The sequence below is a fragment of the Anser brachyrhynchus genome (genome assembly GCF_964034855.1).
Source record: "Anser brachyrhynchus genome assembly, contig: SCAFFOLD_32, whole genome shotgun sequence".
Lineage (NCBI taxonomy): Eukaryota > Metazoa > Chordata > Aves > Anseriformes > Anatidae > Anser > Anser brachyrhynchus.
The window spans coordinates 3,126,232-3,142,801 of NW_027663874.1; the positions used below are offsets into that span (position 1 = coordinate 3,126,232).

The 16,570-nt window shown below is 46.9% G+C and overlaps 1 long non-coding RNA gene across 1 annotated transcript; it reads left to right on the forward strand.

Annotated features, from left to right (window-relative positions):
* Positions 1–692: 692 nt before the first annotated feature.
* LOC308186729 lies at positions 693–6,223 on the forward strand. The gene is made up of 2 exons (XR_013944206.1): positions 693–1,544; positions 5,956–6,223. It is a non-coding gene; the product is annotated as an uncharacterized lncRNA (long non-coding RNA).
* The last annotated feature ends 10,347 nt before the right edge of the window (positions 6,224–16,570 follow it).

Sequence of the window (16,570 nt, forward strand, 5' to 3'; positions counted from 1 at the left end):
ACCACATGTTTACAGTAGGAATAGACGTTGATACCCGAGCCTACTTTACATCAGCCACTATAATCATTGCCATCCCTACCGGAATCAAAGTATTTAGCTGACTAGCCACCCTGCACGGAGGAACAATCAAATGAGACCCCCCCCAATACTATGAGCTCTAGGATTTATCTTCCTATTTACCATCGGAGGATTAACAGGAATCGTTCTTGCAAACTCTTCCCTAGACATCGCCCTGCACGACACGTACTACGTAGTTGCCCACTTCCACTACGTCCTATCCATAGGCGCCGTCTTTGCCATTCTAGCAGGATTTACTCACTGATTCCCACTACTCACTGGGTTTACCCTACACCAAACATGAGCAAAAGCCCACTTCGGGGTAATATTTACAGGAGTAAACCTAACGTTCTTCCCCCAGCACTTCCTAGGCCTAGCAGGAATACCCCGACGATACTCGGACTATCCCGACGCCTACACACTATGAAACACCATTTCCTCCTAGTCCTAGGACTTAGAGAAACTCCAGTACTAAAAATAGTAAACACAAGCAATAATTTCATATACTTCACTCTCACTCACCACTCAACTATCAGCTAACCACACCCCCGTCCACATAGCTTAACACAAAGCATGGCACTGAAGTTGCCAAGATGGCATAAAACATGCCTGCGGACAAAAGACTTAGTCCTAACCTTACGGTTGGTTTTTGCTAAATATATACATGCAAGTATCCGCGCCCCAGTGTAAACGCCCTCGACCACCTACCCCCATACAGGCCTTGAGGAGCGGGTATCAGGCACACCCAAGTAGTAGCCCAAGACGCCTCGCTAAGCCACGCCCCCAGGGGTATTCAGCAGTAATTAACATTAAGCAATGAGTGCAAACTTGACTTAGTTATAGCAACAGCCTAACTTCAAGGGTTGGTAAATCTTGTGCCAGCCACCGCGGTCATACAAGAAACCCAAATCAACCGTCCTATTGACACGGCGTAAAGAGTGGTAAAATGCCTATCCTAGCTAACTAAGATCAAAATGCAACTGAGCTGTCATAAGCCCAAGATGCACCTAAACACACCATTAAGATGATCTTAGGAACTAACGACTGATTTAAACCCACGAAAGCCAGGGCCCAAACTGGGATTAGATACCCCACTATGCCTGGCCCTAAATCTTGATACTTACTTTACCGAAGTATCCGCCAGAGAACTACGAGCACAAACGCTTAAAACTCTAAGGACTTGGCGGTGCCCCAAACCCACCTAGAGGAGCCTGTTCTACAATCGATAATCCCCGATTAACCCAACCACCCCTTGCCAACACAGCCTACATACCGCCGTCGCCAGCCCACCTCGAATGAGAGCACAACAGTGGACACAATAGCACCCCGCTAATAAGACAGGTCAAGGTATAGCCTATGGAGTGGAAGAAATGGGCTACATTCCCTATTCATAGGGCACACGGAAAGAAGCGTGAAACCACTTCTGGAAGGCGGATTTAGCAGTAAAGTGGGACAATAGAGCCTACTTTAAGCCGGCCCTGGGGCACGTACATGGTTAAACATGCCTGTTAGTAGTGTGGCGAGCCATAGTGGGAAGGCTAGGGCTATGTTCATAGATAGTTGGGTGGTTGGGGTGAATGTATATGGAAGGAGGCCTAGAAGGTTGATTGTAAGAAGTATGATTATTAGGGATGTAAATATTATGGCTCATTTGTGGCCATTTTTGTTGAGTGGGACTATTAGTTGTTTTGTGATTAGGTGAAGGAGTCATGTTTGGATAGTAGAAGGGCGGTTGTTGATTCATCGGTTGTTTGGGGACGGGAATAGTAGGGCTGGGAAGAGTAGGGATAGTAGGATTAAGGGGATGCCAAATAGATTGGGGCTGGAAAATTGGTCAAAGAAGCTTAGGTTCATGGTCAGGATCATGGTGTGGGTTTGGTAGTGAGGGAGGTCTTATTTGATGGGGGGTTGGTTGTGGTGAAGGCTAGTAGTTTTGGTTGGATGAGGAGTGCTAGGGTTAATCAGGTTATAATTATGATTGAAAATCATGGTGCGGGGTTAAGCTGTGGCATATCATTAAGGAGGGGGAAGTCCCTCTTTGGCTAGCTTAAAAGGCTAGTGCTGTTGCATAGCTTCTTAATGATTAGGATGATGATAGAAGGGACGATCAGGCCTCGAAATGTGGGAGTGGGGTTGATTCTACTACAATGGGTATGTAGCTGTGATTAGCCCCGCAAATTTCTGAGCATTGTCCGTAAAAAATCCCAGGCCGGGTGGTAATGAATGAAGTTTGGTTTAGTCGGCCTGGGATTGCGTCTGTTTTAACTCCGAGCGTTGGGACTGCTCAGGAGTGGAGTACGTCTCCTGCAGTAATGATCACGCGGATGGGGGATTCTATTGGGATAACTACGCGGTGGTCAACTTCTAGCAGTCGGAAGTGGCCGTTGGGTAAGTCTGGGGTGGGCACTATGTAGGAGTCGAATGATAGGTCTTTGAAGTCTGTGTATTCGTAGCTTCAGTATCATTGGTGGCCGATGGCTTTTAGGGTGAGGTCTGGTTCGTCGATTTCGTCCATAATGTAGAGGATTTGTAGGGATGGGAGGGCGAGGAGTACCAGGACGATAGCAGGTAGGATTGTCCAGATCAGCTCTACTTCTTGGGCGTCTACAGCATTGGACGAGAGTTTTTCTGTTAGTATGTGGGCTAAAAGGTAGAGAACTAGGCTGCAGATAGCTAGGGCAACGATTAGGGCGTGGTCGTGGAATTCAACGAGTTCTTCTATGATGGGTGATGACGCGTCTTGGAATCCTAGTTGGGAGTGGTTGGCCACATGAGATGTACAGGATTTTTACCTGTGATTTAGTCTTGACAAGGCTATGTAATTGGTTTACTAACGTCTCATAAGAAAGAAGCATGAGCGGTTAACCTCCTGGGAGACCCAGAAAACTTCACCCCAGCAAACCCACTAGTAACCCCACCACACATCAAACCAGAATGATACTTCCTATTCGCCTACGCCATCCTACGTTCAATCCCAAATAAACTAGGAGGCGTATTAGCACTGGCCGCCTCCGTACTGATCCTATTCCTAATCCCATTCCTGCACAAATCAAAACAACGAGCAATAACATTCCGACCACTCTCCCAGCTCCTATTCTGAGTACTAGTCGCCGACCTCCTCGTCCTAACATGAGTAGGAAGCCAACCCGTCGAACACCCATTCATCATCATCGGCCAACTCGCTTCAATCGCCTACTTCACTATCCTCCTATTTCTCCTCCCCGCCGCAAGCGCCCTAGAAAACAAAATACTCAACTGCTAAATACTCTAATAGTTTATAAAAACATTGGTCTTGTAAACCAAAGATTGAAGACTTACCACTTCTTAGAGTACCCCAAACTCAGAAAAAAAGGACTCAAACCTTTATCTCCAGCTCCCAAAGCTGGCATTTTCAATAAACTATTCTCTGACCCTAACCCCTAAACCGCCCGAATAGCACCCCGCGACAACCCCCGCACAAGCTCCAATACAACAAACAAAGTCAACAACAGCCCCCAACCCGCCACTAAAAACATCCCTGCCCCATGTGAATAAAACATGGAAACTCCACTAAAATCCGACCGAACAACAAACACCCCAACATTATTCACAGTAGAAACCCCGAACTTCCAAGCCCCCATAAACCCCCCAAACACCAACCCCCCAAAAACAATTGCCACAAACGCTACTGCACATCCAATCACCCATCAATCCCCCCAAGCCCCAGGGAAAGGCTCCGCTGCTAAAGCTACTGAATAAACAAACACCACCAGCATACCCCCCAAATACACCATAAACAGCACTAAAGCCACGAACGAAACCCCAAGGCCCAGCAACCACCCGCACCCCGCCACAGACGCTAACACCAAACCAACAACCCCATAATACGGCGAAGGATTCGACGCCACACCCAAAACACCCACCGCAAAGCAAATCCCTAAAAAAAACATAAAATAAGTCATTATTCCTGCCCGGACACTACCCGAGGCCTGCGGCTCGAAAAGCCGCCATTGTTCTCAACTACAGGAACTAACCGCAAGCCCCCAATAATTCTACCCCATCTATGCCATTATGCTTAACCCCTCCCCCCTCCCCCCCCGAGGCGGGGGTATTTGGTTATGCATATTCGTGCATAAATTTATATACCCCATATACATACATACTATAGTACCAGTAATATACATTATATACGGACTATCTTATAAGCAGGTGCTAAACCCATACATGTACACGGCCATTAAACCCTTAAACACACTCCTACCAAACCACCCGGCATGAATGTTCTAGGACCATACCCCACAACACCCAATACAACTCCACTCAAGCGCATAACAAGACCCCATTTTAATGAATGCTCACAGGACATGCTCCAACAACAACTCTCCACCACATATCTCATGCAGTTCGTATCAGACGGATTTATTAATCGTACTCCTCACGTGAAATCAGCAACCCGTTGCACATAATGTCCGGTATGACTAGCTTCAGGCCCATACGTTCCCCCTAAACCCCTCGCCCTCCTCACATTTTTGCGCCTCTGGTTCCTCGGTCAGGGCCATCCATTGGGTTCACTCACCCCTCCTTGCCCTTCAAAGTGGCATCTGTGAGTACTTTCACCTTCTCAATGCGTAATCGCGGCATGTTCCAGCTTTTTGGCGCCTCTGGTTCCTCTTATTTTTTCCGGGGTTACCTCACAGGTGGCTATTCCCAGTGATCTCGGGGGTCCCACAATCTAAGCCTGGACACACCTGCCTCACGGCCTATCCTATATTTCAAGGGTCCCTCGATGAGACGGTTGGCGTATATGGGGAATCATCCTGACACTGATGCACTTTGACCACATTCAGTTAATGTTACCTCCACCCTCCGGGTTAAATGGGGCTATTGGATGAATGCTCGTTGGACATAGCACAAAACAACAAATCATTAAGCGCAACCCCTGCGCTTCACAAACTAAACCAGTAAACTTTCGCTAACCACCATGTAGCATAAACCTTCATCGCCCAATCCCAGCAAACTACCTCTAAAACTCCATTAATCATCCCTTCCATGACATCATCGGAACGATGTATATATACACACAAACACATACAAAATAACTTAAACTTATTAGAGAAACTCCAGTACTAAAAATAGTAAACACAAGCAATAATTTCATATACTTCACTCTCACTCACCACTCAACTATCAGCTAACCACACCCCCGTCCACATAGCTTAACACAAAGCATGGCACTGAAGTTGCCAAGATGGCATAAAACATGCCTGCGGACAAAAGACTTAGTCCTAACCTTACGGTTGGTTTTTGCTAAATATATACATGCAAGTATCCGCGCCCCAGTGTAAACGCCCTCGACCACCTACCCCCATACAGGCCTTGAGGAGCGGGTATCAGGCACACCCAAGTAGTAGCCCAAGACGCCTCGCTAAGCCACGCCCCCACGGGTATTCAGCAGTAATTAACATTAAGCAATGAGTGCAAACTTGACTTAGTTATAGCAACAGCCTAACTTCAAGGGTTGGTAAATCTTGTGCCAGCCACCGCGGTCATACAAGAAACCCAAATCAACCGTCCTATTGACACGGCGTAAAGAGTGGTAAAATGCCTATCCTAGCTAACTAAGATCAAAATGCAACTGAGCTGTCATAAGCCCAAGATGCACCTAAACACACCATTAAGATGATCTTAGGAACTAACGACTGATTTAAACCCACGAAAGCCAGGGCCCAAACTGGGATTAGATACCCCACTATGCCTGGCCCTAAATCTTGATACTTACTTTACCGAAGTATCCGCCAGAGAACTACGAGCACAAACGCTTAAAACTCTAAGGACTTGGCGGTGCCCCAAACCCACCTAGAGGAGCCTGTTCTACAATCGATAATCCCCGATTAACCCAACCACCCCTTGCCAACACAGCCTACATACCGCCGTCGCCAGCCCACCTCGAATGAGAGCACAACAGTGGACACAATAGCACCCCGCTAATAAGACAGGTCAAGGTATAGCCTATGGAGTGGAAGAAATGGGCTACATTCCCTATTCATAGGGCACACGGAAAGAAGCGTGAAACCACTTCTGGAAGGCGGATTTAGCAGTAAAGTGGGACAATAGAGCCTACTTTAAGCCGGCCCTGGGGCACGTACATACCGCCCGTCACCCTCCTCAAAAGCCACATCCCACATAACTAATACCATAAATACGCTGAAGATGAGGTAAGTCGTAACAAGGTAAGTGTACCGGAAGGTGTACTTAGAATATCAAGACGTAGCTATAACACCAAAGCACTCAGCTTACACCTGAAAGATATCTACTAGACCGGATCGTCTTGAAGCCCCCCCTCTAGCTCAACCACACAAATAGTACACCAAAACTAAAGAATTTACTAAACTAATTAAACTAAAGCATTTTACAGTCTTAGTATAGGCGATAGAAAAGACACTTAGACGCGATAGAGACCCCAGTACCGTAAGGGAAAGATGAAATAGCAGTGAAACAATCAAAGCGACAGACAGCAAAGATCAACCCTTGTACCTTTTGCATCATGGTTTAGCGAGAACAACCAAGCAAAGTGAACTAAAGTTTGCCCCCCCGAAACCCAAGCGAGCTACTTTCAAGCAGTTAAAGAGAGCGAACCCGTCTCTGTTGCAAAAGAGTGGGATGACTTGTCAGTAGAGGTGAAAAGCCAACCGAGCTGGGTGATAGCTGGTTACCTGTGAAACGAATCTAAGTTCCCCCTTAATCCTCCCTACCGGACATCCTGAACCCTAATGAGATGATTAAGAGCTATTTAATGGAGGGACAGCTCCATTAAAAAAGGACACAACCTCGACTAGCGGATAATTCTTACTACTGATCCTACCGTGGGCCCTAAAGCAGCCATCAAAAAAGAGTGCGTCAAAGCTCCACCACCTAAAAATACCAAAATAAGATGATTCCCTTATCACAAACAGGTCAACCTATGAATATAGGAGAATTAATGCTAAAATAAGTAACTCAGGGCCACACCCCTCTAACGGCGCAAGCTTACATAGAAACATTATTAACAGACCTAGACAGATACAAAAACCCCTACAAGACCACGTATTAACTAACCCTGTTAACCCGACTCAGGAGCGCCTATAAGAGCGATTAAAATCTGTGAAAGGAACTCGGCAAATTAATAAGGCCCGACTGTTTACCAAAAACATAGCCTTCAGCAAATTAAACAAGTATTGAAGGTGATGCCTGCCCGGTGACTTAGGTTTAACGGCCGCGGTATCCTAACCGTGCAAAGGTAGCGCAATCAATTGTCCCATAAATCGAGACTTGTATGAATGGCTAAACGAGGTCTTAACTGTCTCTCACAGATAATCAGTGAAATTGATCTCCCCGTGCAAAAGCGGGGATGTGAACATAAGACGAGAAGACCCTGTGGAACTTAAAAATCAACGACCACCGCGAATCCTCAATCAACCCCACTGGGGCCACTACCATCGCAGAGCCTGGTGGATATTTTTCGGTTGGGGCGACCTTGGAGGAGAACAAATCCTCCAAAAACAAGACCATACCTCTTTACCTAGAGCTACCCCTCAAAGTGCTAACAGTGACCAGACCCAATATAATTGATTAATGGACCAAGCTACCCCAGGGATAACAGCGCAATCCCCCTCAAGAGCCCATATCGACAGGGGGGTTTACGACCTCGATGTTGGATCAGGACATCCTAATGGTGCAGCCGCTATTAAGGGTTCGTTTGTTCAACGATTAACAGTCCTACGTGATCTGAGTTCAGACCGGAGCAATCCAGGTCGGTTTCTATCTATGACACACTCTCCCCAGTACGAAAGGACCGGGAAAGTGGGGCCAATACCACAAGCACGCCCCCCCCCTCTAAGCAGTGAAACCAACTAAACCGTGAAGAGGGCCTTCCCCCACCACTTTCAATCCTAGAAAAGGACCAGCTAGAGTGGCAGAGCCCGGCAAGTGCAGAAGGCTTAAGCCCTTTCCCCAGAGGTTCAAATCCTCTCCCTAGCTTCACCCATGATTCAAATAACAACACTAAGCTGCCTCATTATATCCCTCCTATACATCATCCCAATCCTGATTGCCGTAGCCTTCCTAACCCTAGTAGAACGGAAAATCCTAAGCTACATACAATCCCGCAAAGGCCCTAACGTTGTCGGGCCTTTTGGCCTACTTCAACCATTTGCGGACGGACTGAAACTATTTACCAAAGAGCCCATCCGACCCTCTACCTCTTCCCCACTTCTATTCATTCTGATACCAATACTAGCCCTTGTCCTAGCCCTCACCACTTGAGCACCACTACCACTCCCATTTCCCCTAGCAGATCTAAACCTCGGAGTTCTCTTCCTAATAGCCATGTCAAGCCTAGCCGTCTACTCAGTCCTATGATCAGGCTGAGCCTCGAACTCAAAATACGCACTAATCGGAGCCCTACGGGCAGTAGCACAGACCATTTCATACGAAGTGACACTGGCCATAATCCTGCTATCAATAATCATACTAAGCGGAAGCTACACACTCAGCTCCTTTGCCGTCGCACAGGAGCCTCTATACTTCATTTTCTCCTCATGACCCCTAGCAATAATATGATACGTATCCACCCTAGCAGAGACAAACCGAGCTCCTTTTGACCTCACAGAGGGTGAATCTGAGCTAGTCTCAGGGTTTAACGTTGAATACGCCGCAGGACCCTTCGCCTTATTCTTCCTAGCTGAATATGCGAACATTATGCTAATAAATACACTTACAGCCATCATATTCCTAAACCCAAGCGCCCTAGGGCCACCCACAGAACTATTCCCCGTCATCCTAGCCACAAAAGTCCTCCTACTATCTTCTGGTTTCTTATGGGTCCGAGCTTCATACCCACGATTCCGATATGACCAACTAATGCACCTACTATGAAAAAACTTCCTACCCCTCACACTAGCTCTGTGCCTCTGACACATCAGCATACCTATCTGCTATGCAGGCCTACCTCCTTACATAAGGAAATGTGCCTGAACTACAAAGGGTCACTATGATAAAGTGAACATAGAGGTATAACAGCCCTCTCATTTCCTGTTGACCTTAGAAAAGTAGGAATTGAACCCACACAAGAGAAATCAAAATTCTCCATACTTCCCTTATATTATTTTCTAGTAGAGTCAGCTAATCAAGCTATCGGGCCCATACCCCGAAAATGATGGTTTAACCCCCTCCTCTACTAATGAACCCTTACGCGACCCCAATCATAACCTTCAGCCTCATCTTGGGCACCACAATCACAATTTCCAGCAACCACTGAGTTCTGGCCTGGACAGGACTGGAGATCAACGCACTAGCCATCATTCCCCTAATTGCCAAATCCCACCACCCACGAGCAGTAGAAGCCGCAACGAAATACTTCCTAACCCAAGCAGCTGCTTCCGCCCTGGTCCTATTCTCTAGCATAACCAATGCCTGAGTCACTGGCCAATGAGACATCACACAAATAAACCACCCAACCTCCTGTCTACTACTGACAGCAGCAATCGCTATTAAACTGGGCCTAGTGCCATTTCACTTCTGATTCCCAGAAGTACTACAAGGATCGCCACTAATAACAGCCCTGCTACTCTCGACCCTCATAAAATTCCCCCCACTAACCCTGCTCCTACTAACATCCAAATCCCTCGACCCAGCTCTACTCACCGCCATGGCCCTAGCCTCAACAGCACTAGGAGGCTGAATAGGACTGAACCAAACACAAACACGCAAAATCCTAGCCTTCTCGTCCATCTCCCACTTAGGCTGAATCGCCATCATCCTAGTTTACAGCCCCAAATTGGCCTTACTTACCTTCTACCTATACACAATCATAACATCAGCCGTATTCCTAGCCCTTAACAAAATCAAAGCCCTTAACCTATCCATGATCACAACCTCATGAACAAAAACCCCAGTGCTAAACGCCACCCTAATACTAGTACTTTTATCCCTAGCAGGCCTCCCCCCATTAACAGGCTTTATACCAAAGTGACTTATCATCCAAGAACTAACTAAACAGGAAATAACACCAGCAGCCATGGCAATTGCCATGCTATCACTGCTCAGCCTCTTCTTCTACCTACGCCTCGCATACCACTCAACAATTACCCTTCCCCCCAACTCCTCTAACCACATAAAACAATGATACACTAGCAAAGCCCCAAGCACACCTACTGCGGTCCTTGCCTCACTATCAATCCTCTTACTTCCCCTGTCCCCAATAATACATGCCATTGTCTAGAAACTTAGGATAACACCCCAAACCGAAGGCCTTCAAAGCCTTAAATAAGAGTTAAACCCTCTTAGTTTCTGCACATTAAGACTTACAGAATATTAACCTGTATCTTCTGAATGCAAGTCAGACGCTTTAATTAAGCTAAAGCCTCCCTAGACAAATGGGCTTCGATCCCACAAAACTCTAGTTAACAGCTAAATGCCTAAACCAATTGGCTTCTGCCTACAAAGACCCTGACGCACCCTAGTGCGCATCGATGAGCTTGCAACTCAACATGAATTTCACTACAGAGCCGATAAGAAGAGGAATTAAACCTCTGTAAAAAGGACTACAGCCTAACGCTTCAACACTCAGCCATCTTACCCGTCACCTTCATCAACCGATGACTATTTTCCACTAACCATAAGGATATTGGCACCCTGTACCTCATCTTCGGGGCATGAGCAGGAATAGTCGGCACCGCACTCAGCCTATTAATCCGCGCAGAACTAGGACAACCAGGAACTCTCCTAGGCGACGACCAAATTTACAATGTAATCGTTACCGCTCACGCCTTTGTAATAAGCTTCTTTATAGTCATACCCATCATGATTGGAGGATTCGGCAACTGATTAGTCCCCCTCATAATCGGTGCCCCCGACATAGCATTCCCGCGAATAAACAACATAAGCTTTTGACTCCTCCCCCCATCATTCCTCCTCCTACTAGCCTCATCCACTGTAGAAGCTGGCGCCGGCACAGGCTGAACTGTCTACCCTCCCCTAGCAGGTGACCTTGCCCACGCCGGAGCTTCAGTAGACCTGGCTATCTTCTCACTCCACTTAGCCGGTATCTCCTCCATCCTTGGGGCCATCAACTTTATCACCACAGCCATCAACATAAAACCCCCCGCACTCTCACAATACCAAACCCCACTATTTGTCTGATCCGTACTAATTACCGCCATCCTACTCCTTCTATCACTCCCCGTACTCGCCGCCGGTATTACAATATTACTAACTGATCGAAACCTAAACACCACATTCTTCGACCCCGCTGGAGGAGGAGACCCAATCCTGTACCAACACCTATTCTGATTCTTCGGACACCCAGAAGTCTATATTCTGATCCTACCGGGGTTCGGAATCATCTCACACGTAGTCACATACTACTCAGGCAAAAAGGAGCCCTTCGGCTACATGGGAATAGTCTGAGCCATACTATCCATCGGCTTCCTAGGATTCATCGTCTGAGCTCACCACATGTTTACAGTAGGAATAGACGTTGATACCCGAGCCTACTTTACATCAGCCACTATAATCATTGCCATCCCTACCGGAATCAAAGTATTTAGCTGACTAGCCACCCTGCATGGAGGAACAATCAAATGAGACCCCCCCCAATACTATGAGCTCTAGGATTTATCTTCCTATTTACCATCGGAGGATTAACAGGAATCGTTCTTGCAAACTCTTCCCTAGACATCGCCCTGCACGACACGTACTACGTAGTTGCCCACTTCCACTACGTCCTATCCATAGGCGCCGTCTTTGCCATTCTAGCAGGATTTACTCACTGATTCCCACTACTCACTGGGTTTACCCTACACCAAACATGAGCAAAAGCCCACTTCGGGGTAATATTTACAGGAGTAAACCTAACGTTCTTCCCCCAGCACTTCCTAGGCCTAGCAGGAATACCCCGACGATACTCGGACTATCCCGACGCCTACACACTATGAAACACCATTTCCTCCTAGTCCTAGGACTTAGAGAAACTCCAGTACTAAAAATAGTAAACACAAGCAATAATTTCATATACTTCACTCTCACTCACCACTCAACTATCAGCTAACCACACCCCCGTCCACATAGCTTAACACAAAGCATGGCACTGAAGTTGCCAAGATGGCATAAAACATGCCTGCGGACAAAAGACTTAGTCCTAACCTTACGGTTGGTTTTTGCTAAATATATACATGCAAGTATCCGCGCCCCAGTGTAAACGCCCTCGACCACCTACCCCCATACAGGCCTTGAGGAGCGGGTATCAGGCACACCCAAGTAGTAGCCCAAGACGCCTCGCTAAGCCACGCCCCCACGGGTATTCAGCAGTAATTAACATTAAGCAATGAGTGCAAACTTGACTTAGTTATAGCAACAGCCTAACTTCAAGGGTTGGTAAATCTTGTGCCAGCCACCGCGGTCATACAAGAAACCCAAATCAACCGTCCTATTGACACGGCGTAAAGAGTGGTAAAATGCCTATCCTAGCTAACTAAGATCAAAATGCAACTGAGCTGTCATAAGCCCAAGATGCACCTAAACACACCATTAAGATGATCTTAGGAACTAACGACTGATTTAAACCCACGAAAGCCAGGGCCCAAACTGGGATTAGATACCCCACTATGCCTGGCCCTAAATCTTGATACTTACTTTACCGAAGTATCCGCCAGAGAACTACGAGCACAAACGCTTAAAACTCTAAGGACTTGGCGGTGCCCCAAACCCACCTAGAGGAGCCTGTTCTACAATCGATAATCCCCGATTAACCCAACCACCCCTTGCCAACACAGCCTACATACCGCCGTCGCCAGCCCACCTCGAATGAGAGCACAACAGTGGACACAATAGCACCCCGCTAATAAGACAGGTCAAGGTATAGCCTATGGAGTGGAAGAAATGGGCTACATTCCCTATTCATAGGGCACACGGAAAGAAGCGTGAAACCACTTCTGGAAGGCGGATTTAGCAGTAAAGTGGGACAATAGAGCCTACTTTAAGCCGGCCCTGGGGCACGTACATACCGCCCGTCACCCTCCTCAAAAGCCACATCCCACATAACTAATACCATAAATACGCTGAAGATGAGGTAAGTCGTAACAAGGTAAGTGTACCGGAAGGTGTACTTAGAATATCAAGACGTAGCTATAACACCAAAGCACTCAGCTTACACCTGAAAGATATCTACTAGACCGGATCGTCTTGAAGCCCCCCCTCTAGCTCAACCACACAAATAGTACACCAAAACTAAAGAATTTACTAAACTAATTAAACTAAAGCATTTTACAGTCTTAGTATAGGCGATAGAAAAGACACTTAGACGCGATAGAGACCCCAGTACCGTAAGGGAAAGATGAAATAGCAGTGAAACAATCAAAGCGACAGACAGCAAAGATCAACCCTTGTACCTTTTGCATCATGGTTTAGCGAGAACAACCAAGCAAAGTGAACTAAAGTTTGCCCCCCCGAAACCCAAGCGAGCTACTTTCAAGCAGTTAAAGAGAGCGAACCCGTCTCTGTTGCAAAAGAGTGGGATGACTTGTCAGTAGAGGTGAAAAGCCAACCGAGCTGGGTGATAGCTGGTTACCTGTGAAACGAATCTAAGTTCCCCCTTAATCCTCCCTACCGGACATCCTGAACCCTAATGAGATGATTAAGAGCTATTTAATGGAGGGACAGCTCCATTAAAAAAGGACACAACCTCGACTAGCGGATAATTCTTACTACTGATCCTACCGTGGGCCCTAAAGCAGCCATCAAAAAAGAGTGCGTCAAAGCTCCACCACCTAAAAATACCAAAATAAGATGATTCCCTTATCACAAACAGGTCAACCTATGAATATAGGAGAATTAATGCTAAAATAAGTAACTCAGGGCCACACCCCTCTAACGGCGCAAGCTTACATAGAAACATTATTAACAGACCTAGACAGATACAAAAACCCCTACAAGACCACGTATTAACTAACCCTGTTAACCCGACTCAGGAGCGCCTATAAGAGCGATTAAAATCTGTGAAAGGAACTCGGCAAATTAATAAGGCCCGACTGTTTACCAAAAACATAGCCTTCAGCAAATTAAACAAGTATTGAAGGTGATGCCTGCCCGGTGACTTAGGTTTAACGGCCGCGGTATCCTAACCGTGCAAAGGTAGCGCAATCAATTGTCCCATAAATCGAGACTTGTATGAATGGCTAAACGAGGTCTTAACTGTCTCTCACAGATAATCAGTGAAATTGATCTCCCCGTGCAAAAGCGGGGATGTGAACATAAGACGAGAAGACCCTGTGGAACTTAAAAATCAATGACCACCGCGAATCCTCAATCAACCCCACTGGGGCCACTACCATCGCAGAGCCTGGTCGATATTTTTCGGTTGGGGCGACCTTGGAGGAGAACAAATCCTCCAAAAACAAGACCATACCTCTTTACCTAGAGCTACCCCTCAAAGTGCTAACAGTGACCAGACCCAATATAATTGATTAATGGACCAAGCTACCCCAGGGATAACAGCGCAATCCCCCTCAAGAGCCCATATCGACAGGGGGGTTTACGACCTCGATGTTGGATCAGGACATCCTAATGGTGCAGCCGCTATTAAGGGTTCGTTTGTTCAACGATTAACAGTCCTACGTGATCTGAGTTCAGACCGGAGCAATCCAGGTCGGTTTCTATCTATGACACACTCTCCCCAGTACGAAAGGACCGGGAAAGTGGGGCCAATACCACAAGCACGCCCCCCCCCTCTAAGCAGTGAAACCAACTAAACCGTGAAGAGGGCCTTCCCCCACCACTTTCAATCCTAGAAAAGGACCAGCTAGAGTGGCAGAGCCCGGCAAGTGCAGAAGGCTTAAGCCCTTTCCCCAGAGGTTCAAATCCTCTCCCTAGCTTCACCCATGATTCAAATAACAACACTAAGCTGCCTCATTATATCCCTCCTATACATCATCCCAATCCTGATTGCCGTAGCCTTCCTAACCCTAGTAGAACGGAAAATCCTAAGCTACATACAATCCCGCAAAGGCCCTAACGTTGTCGGGCCTTTTGGCCTACTTCAACCATTTGCGGACGGACTGAAACTATTTACCAAAGAGCCCATCCGACCCTCTACCTCTTCCCCACTTCTATTCATTCTGATACCAATACTAGCCCTTGTCCTAGCCCTCACCACTTGAGCACCACTACCACTCCCATTTCCCCTAGCAGATCTAAACCTCGGAGTTCTCTTCCTAATAGCCATGTCAAGCCTAGCCGTCTACTCAGTCCTATGATCAGGCTGAGCCTCGAACTCAAAATACGCACTAATCGGAGCCCTACGGGCAGTAGCACAGACCATTTCATACGAAGTGACACTGGCCATAATCCTGCTATCAATAATCATACTAAGCGGAAGCTACACACTCAGCTCCTTTGCCGTCGCACAGGAGCCTCTATACTTCATTTTCTCCTCATGACCCCTAGCAATAATATGATACGTATCCACCCTAGCAGAGACAAACCGAGCTCCTTTTGACCTCACAGAGGGTGAATCTGAGCTAGTCTCAGGGTTTAACGTTGAATACGCCGCAGGACCCTTCGCCTTATTCTTCCTAGCTGAATATGCGAACATTATGCTAATAAATACACTTACAGCCATCATATTCCTAAACCCAAGCGCCCTAGGGCCACCCACAGAACTATTCCCCGTCATCCTAGCCACAAAAGTCCTCCTACTATCTTCTGGTTTCTTATGGGTCCGAGCTTCATACCCACGATTCCGATATGACCAACTAATGCACCTACTATGAAAAAACTTCCTACCCCTCACACTAGCTCTGTGCCTCTGACACATCAGCATACCTATCTGCTATGCAGGCCTACCTCCTTACATAAGGAAATGTGCCTGAACTACAAAGGGTCACTATGATAAAGTGAACATAGAGGTATAACAGCCCTCTCATTTCCTGTTGACCTTAGAAAAGTAGGAATTGAACCCACACAAGAGAAATCAAAATTCTCCATACTTCCCTTATATTATTTTCTAGTAGAGTCAGCTAATCAAGCTATCGGGCCCATACCCCGAAAATGATGGTTTAACCCCCTCCTCTACTAATGAACCCTTACGCGACCCCAATCATAACCTTCAGCCTCATCTTGGGCACCACAATCACAATTTCCAGCAACCACTGAGTTCTGGCCTGGACAGGACTGGAGATCAACACACTAGCCATCATTCCCCTAATTGCCAAATCCCACCACCCACGAGCAGTAGAAGCCGCAACGAAATACTTCCTAACCCAAGCAGCTGCTTCCGCCCTGGTCCTATTCTCTAGCATAACCAATGCCTGAGTCACTGGCCAATGAGACATCACACAAATAAACCACCCAACCTCCTGTCTACTACTGACAGCAGCAATCGCTATTAAACTGGGCCTAGTGCCATTTCACTTCTGATTCCCAGAAGTACTACAAGGATCGCCACTAATAACAGCCCTGCTACTCTCGACCCTCATAAAATTCCCCCCACTAACCCTGCTCC